The sequence below is a fragment of the Ambystoma mexicanum genome, chromosome 3p, assembly GCF_040938575.1.
Source record: "Ambystoma mexicanum isolate Mex_15411 chromosome 3p, UKY_AmexF1_1, whole genome shotgun sequence".
Lineage (NCBI taxonomy): Eukaryota > Metazoa > Chordata > Amphibia > Caudata > Ambystomatidae > Ambystoma > Ambystoma mexicanum.
This window is the reverse complement of record NC_090925.1, coordinates 53,627,008-53,633,473: the sequence shown is the minus strand read 5'-3', so window position 1 is coordinate 53,633,473 and position 6,466 is coordinate 53,627,008.

The window sequence follows — 6,466 nt, the reverse complement described above, 5'->3', positions numbered from 1 at the left end:
AGCCATTTCTGTAGAGTCACAGGGCCACAGGGAAGGCCTGAGGTTAGAACTCCAGTTCCTCAGGCAGACTCTAAGTGAACTTGAGGGTTCCTGAAATTTAAGGTCAGAAACGCAGCTGGAGCAGCTCACACGTTCGCTCTCAGCTGAGCGGCAGGCAACTCGGGAGGAGATCCGGGCATCACGCGAGGCCATGCGTGCAGAAATACAGGCAACCCGTGAGGTGCTGCATGGGGATCTCCGCACTATCATCCTCCAGAATCAGATGTTCAACACCTGCATGCTTGCTGCCATGGAGGAACATACCATACCATGGCTTTGCGTGGGCTGCCTCCCATAGCACCACCACCTCCTGATGCAGCAGCAGAGGGTGAAGAGAGCGACAACAGCAGTTCTCCCTCAATAGCGTAGCCGTGCAAGCCATGAGCCCATGGAGGTTTTTTTTTCTCGCAACATCCACGCAGGTGGGTGTTAGTGTGCACCCTGTCCTCGAACCTCCTGGGTGGCCTCCCCCCTGGGCCCCACATGGCCATTTTTGATTTTTATTATTATTTTTTTTTTTTACAGTGTGTTGCCTTGTGTGGCTCCCGTCGGCATCCACTGTGTATTCCAGCTGGGCACATGCAGGCTTGTCCTGTCTTTGCGTTAGATGCTTGGGTTCCTGACACAAACACCCCTCCTGCTTCCCTTTCCATGGGCTTGCAAAGGGTGTGACCAAGTGACAGTGACTTACACAGTGATAATGGGCTCCCATGAGCTGTGTGGGCAGTCTGTAGTCAAAATTGTGTGTACATCCCTGGTGGGGATTGTTGTTGTATTGAACACTGCATGGTGTATTGATATGTGCTTGTGCATCCATTTCTTCCTCCTTATTCACAGGTACCTTCTTCATGTCTTCACAAGGCCTACTCCTTTGCAGATGCAGTTCATGTTGTATGCAGTACACTGTCACATTTGCCTGACAGCAACACTCTGCAGTTGGAAGGGGTCGATGTGCTGGCTTATTCAGGTTGTAAGACTTGCACTACTTTGATTTTGTACTGTCATATTTTGGCAATGTTTCATCCTTTGTTGCTGTATTGTGTTGCTGGTAAGTATTTGGTCATGTGTGCTGCTTGTTATTGATTACTGGGAGAATATTGTCTGTGGCCTGTTTCCATTTGGGACAGTGCACTTTGTGACACTTGTGTCATGTGTTGTGCATTCCTTTGTTTGCTTTCACATTGCATGACATGCCATGGTGTTTTGGGTAGCGGAGATGGGGAGGGGTTGGGTGACATGGCACTGTTTTCATGTTGTATTTTGCAAGGGGGTAGTCATTCATGCAGCATAAATGTGTGTCTTTTTGTGACAAAGCATTGGTTGTCTTTCGGTAGGCAGGGATAAACACAATGTAACACTTCCAGGTGACCAATCTAAGGCTGGTATGGTTGTGACAGTTGACTGTCCCTTATGTCATCATCATTGATTGTCAGCTGGTATGAGCCAGGGCTGTGTGCACTCCACAGGGGTGTGATTTTAGGTGAAGTAATTAGCCACCTGCGTAGGGGCTGCCTCACCACATTCCCTTTCCCCTCCCATGCGCAGCGGGCGTGCATGTGGTTGGGGATGTGGGGGCACCACCAAGTCCACCGGCAGGCCCCAGCGGGTTGCAACGTTGTGCAGGATACATGCTGCCACTATGATCCTGCACACTACTGGGGGCGCGTATAGCAGCTGCCCACCAGAGCGGTCAAGGGAACAAAAGCGTGACTTGAGCACTCCGAATGTGCGCTCCACTATGCCCCGGGTTGCAATATGGGCTGTGTTGTATTTTACCTTGGGTGGTGTGGTGGGGTTCCGAATTGGCATCATCATGTGGGTGCTCAGAGGGTAGGCACTGTCCCCTGGGGAGGTGATGATGGGTATCATTAGTGAGGTTGTGACATTACTCAGTATCTGACATGCATGCATGTGCAAAGGCATTTATACTCACCAAGCAGCCATGTATCGCCATGCCGCCCAGCTTCTAGGTCCCAGTTTGGGGGTGACATTCTGTAAATGAAACTGTCATGTGTGGACTCTGGATAGTTGGAATATACTGAGGTGATGATTCCCTTGGCATCACATACTACCTGTACGTTGATGGAATGCCAGTGCTTGCAGTTTCTATAGATGTGCTCAGTTGCCCTGGGAGGACGTAGAACCACATGGGTGCAATGAGTGGCACCTAGCACTTTGGGGAAGTGTGCCACCCCGTAAAAGTCCTGGACGGCAGCCTGCCTTTCTGCAGGTGTTCTGGGCAGGTATATGTGCCTGCGGTCTGAAGAGCGTGCAGTCATGATGGCCAACACCTGGTGTAGGCAGCGTGACTGCGTGGCCTGTGACACCCCCCCTCCCACTATGGCACTTGTCCGCTGAAATCAACCAGTGGCCAAGAAGTGCAGTACATTGAGCACCTTTTCCAAGGGGCTCAGTGCTTGGGAGCACAGGGTGGGTGATGTGGTGATGTGAGGTCATCCTCCCACTCACTCACCAGGTCGAGTATTATGTGAGGTGGAAACCTGTACCTTCCATACACCTGGTCATCAGGCATCCCAAAAAGGCTGGTCCTGGGTGTAAAAATTCTGGGCCTGACTATCCTCCTCCTTCTGTGGTGTCCCACGACCACTGCTGTGAGGAACGGTATATTCATCGTAGCATCTGAGCTTGTTTGTTGTTTGCACGCACTTTTATGCTGCGCAGGGCCGTGCACGCCTGCTTCCTGCTGGCGTACGTGTTTCCGGATTAGCGCATCTTTTTTGGCGCACGCGTTTCCCCTTTTTGATTCCATGTACTCCTGTACTTCCCCCGTAACGCCCACATTTTCACACATTGTTCCCGCACATTAATTCCATGAATCGGCCTGTAAATTATCACCGAAATAGGGTAATACTGAACTATCTCTAACGGTAAAGCCAGTTTACCTCCAAAATATCACGTTAAGAAAATACCACCAAATACCGAATTTGCCCCAAAAAGACAAAACCTCCTACATAAATGGTGCGTTGGCCCTGTGGGAACAGACTGTAGAGCAACTACTGGGCGTGGCAAGTGTATTCCACACCGCCATACATGCATTAAAGGGAACTCATTTTGTGAGAGCAGTATGACACTATCTATGGGGAAGTTCAGAAAGAACCACTGGACAGCATTTTTGAAGAGGGTAGCATAATTCAGGTCTGTCTTCTGAGATTATTTAATGCTGCTGACAAACATTCAGAGAGAGACTATTTGATACGGCTCTGTGCCAAAACGTGGTTCATTTTAAATAGGTCTCTGCGAATGCGAGAAAATGATGCTAAGCTAATTAGCAGACTAAAAGTCGAATTAGAGGGAACTAGTGAAAAGGAGAAAAAGTTAAGAGCAGAACTGGAGGTATGTGAAAAAGACATGCAATCAAAGTGTAAAGAATTCGACACTCAATTGTCTCATCGGAGAAAACAGTTTGAGGACAGTGAACAAAAATTAAAACACCTGGAAGGGTTGGTAGGTCACATTAGACAAGATAAAGAGGAGGGTATTTTAGAAATACAAGTTTTACAAAGAGAGAATCTAGAGAAAGAAGGTGAGCTCCAGACTGTTGAACAAGAGATAGCTAAAATGTTTCAAGAAAGGGACAAGCGGGACAAAGAGTTTAATGAATGTCAAATGCAGATGAGCAATATGCAAAATGTGATTAATAAAATGGGTGATGAAAACACTTACTTGCGTAAGGAAGCAGACCGACTCCTTAAAAAGTGAAAAGATTTGGAACAGCAGATATGCGATTTCAGGTCTCAGGACAAGCAACAGGGCACTACATTCAATGGGATTTAGGTGAACTCCATTTCTACACAGGGAAATAGCATCCCGGTGGCTGTGTCTGTGTCTGGACTTGGTTGTAGCGCCTTTGGGGGGTTTGACTCACCCATTGAGGGTTACCACCAATCCCATACACCTGAGACAAGGGTTGAACCACAAAGTAATGCAATTCCAAATATAGCACCGAGTAGCCCTATCAAGATAATGAAGTCAATCAAGGCCCTGATAAAACCGTTCAAAAAAGGATGGGAGTGCTGTATAGAGGAACACTTAGAAGCGGTGAACAATATATTTAAAGCCCTAAACATACCCAAGGAACAAAACAGACAATACGTTCACTTAACTCTGGATGCTCCCACAGCGAGTAGCATCAGAGGATTGAATGAACAGAAGAACATGTCATGGGCAGAATTTGAAAAAGAGGTTAGGTGTCATTTTTCTCCATTTCAGTCATTACAGGAGGCGAAAAAAGCTGCATATACATTCACAGCTGGGCCAAATACATCACCTCGCCAATTTCTTCAAGACTTAAAAAGAACCTTTTCTCGTTTTGATGTATTTTTAATCCCAATTCCAATGAATTTTAAATAGTCTATTTTTATGGTTTGCAGAAAGACATTATATCACAGTTAGTCCGCGAGTTTGATCGTGAGAAGTCCCTTGAATGGATTGTTCACCAAAGTACCAAACTATATGAAGTGCTCTACTGTCAGGGTAGAAAATGACAACCTATCATGTGATGTTTAGAAACATATTCAGTTGGAGAATTGCAGTATGAACTCTGATGATCCCCGGACAGAAGGGCGAAGAGTGGCCACACTCTAAATGACCTCTGAACATAGAGAGATAGGCAAAGTGTATCAGAAGGAAATGGGAAAAAAAGGAGGGAAAAATGTCCTTTCATTGACCGATGTGCTTAGCCAAGAGTGAGAAGGGTCTGAGAAAAGTGATTCCTGAAATCAGTAAAAATGCACACTTTTGTGTGTATTGATGGACGTTCAGGACAGTTATGCTCACATTACTGTGGAATGTGAACATTTGCAATGATTGACACAGGTGCACAGACCACAATTATGTCCAAAGAATTGGTAAAAAGTATCAATGAAGGGAGATCTCCACAGAATCAGATCAAAGTGAGACAAAGTGAAGGCTCAGTGCATAACTTTAACGGTGAGGAGGTACCTATTGAAGGTGTCACTGAAGTTGACATAAAGATAGGAAAACACAGAATGAAACAGGAAGTATTGATCACATCTATTTGTGAAATTCCATTCTTCATGGCAACAGATTGCCTGAAAAGATTGTCCCCTCTCATTGATGGGGTAAATGGGGTTCTGTGGCCTTTAACCAAAAAACCATTAAAGCCTAAGAAAATAAAGTCACAAAACAGCAGTGTAAACGAGTGCCATACTGTTGCCAAATCCAATGATGCAGTGGAAGTGTATCTCCAGAATAGCTGTGTGCCTAGTGTCACCGTTATTTTGATTTGTCAGGACAAAATGCAAAGTGAAAAAGAAAAACAATCTGTGCATATTTATTTGGATCCTAGGAAGAAATGCAAACTGAAATAGAGGTGAAACCAACAGATGTCAACACACTTGTGGAACTCTCCCGTCCCCTACACACCCTTTCAATTGTAAATACAATCAATATTTGTTGATATATTACAATAATTGTTGAAATAAATTCTCAGGAGACCAATTTTTTTTATAAAAAATGTATAATCAATTTAGTATTCACTTTAAATCACATGTTACTAATCTTACATCAATACATCAAGTCATTAACTTTTGTGTTTATGTCAAACTAGCATTAACACAATTTTAAAAAATGTTGTTGTATGTTGTGAAGTGGGAGAATGGAACAAAAGGCTCCCACCAATCCCCTCACACCCCTGGCCTAGAGGATCGCGGCCCAGACACCCGCCACGAGAGGAGTTTGCCCATCTACCAGACGACCAAATACCCTGGTACAGGAACATACGGATGTGCCCTCCAGCCTGCCCACCAGCCTGCCCTGCCCATGTAGACACCTGCGGCATGGATGAACTCGACTGAACCATTCAACAGTAAATGAACACATCGTTAGAGATGCCATGACGACCTAGCCAACAGTCAGCACACCCGTGCAAACATGCACACTGGACACTCCCACACCAATCCACACGAAGAATATATCCAGTGCTATGACGTAGGTGACGGACACACCCACTGACGCGCATCTTTATTATTTTTCACATAGGTTTTTCAAAAATGCAGAAACGCAAGACGCACAACAAACTCATCTAAAATGCTTGCTGGCGCTTCTCCTACCCCATGCATTGCAATGAGAAATATAACGAAGACATGATAATGGGGATAAAGCAATATGATACCATAACCTAAAGCGCCGTGCATCAAACATCCCCACCTATGCACCAGGCCCAAGTAGGCCGCAGACAAGAGCCTCCATGAACATTGAACGAGCAAGAGTACAATTGCTGACCCTGCAGAATGAGCCCGGCGAGAGCAGACAGTCAAGGGCACAATATTGCAAACTCGCATGCCACAAGCCGAAGCCAAGGTCACACCTGCAAACTAAGCCAGGCACACAGTGGAAAATACAATATTAAATGTGCAGAATTCTGCCTCAACCACGGTCTCTCCTC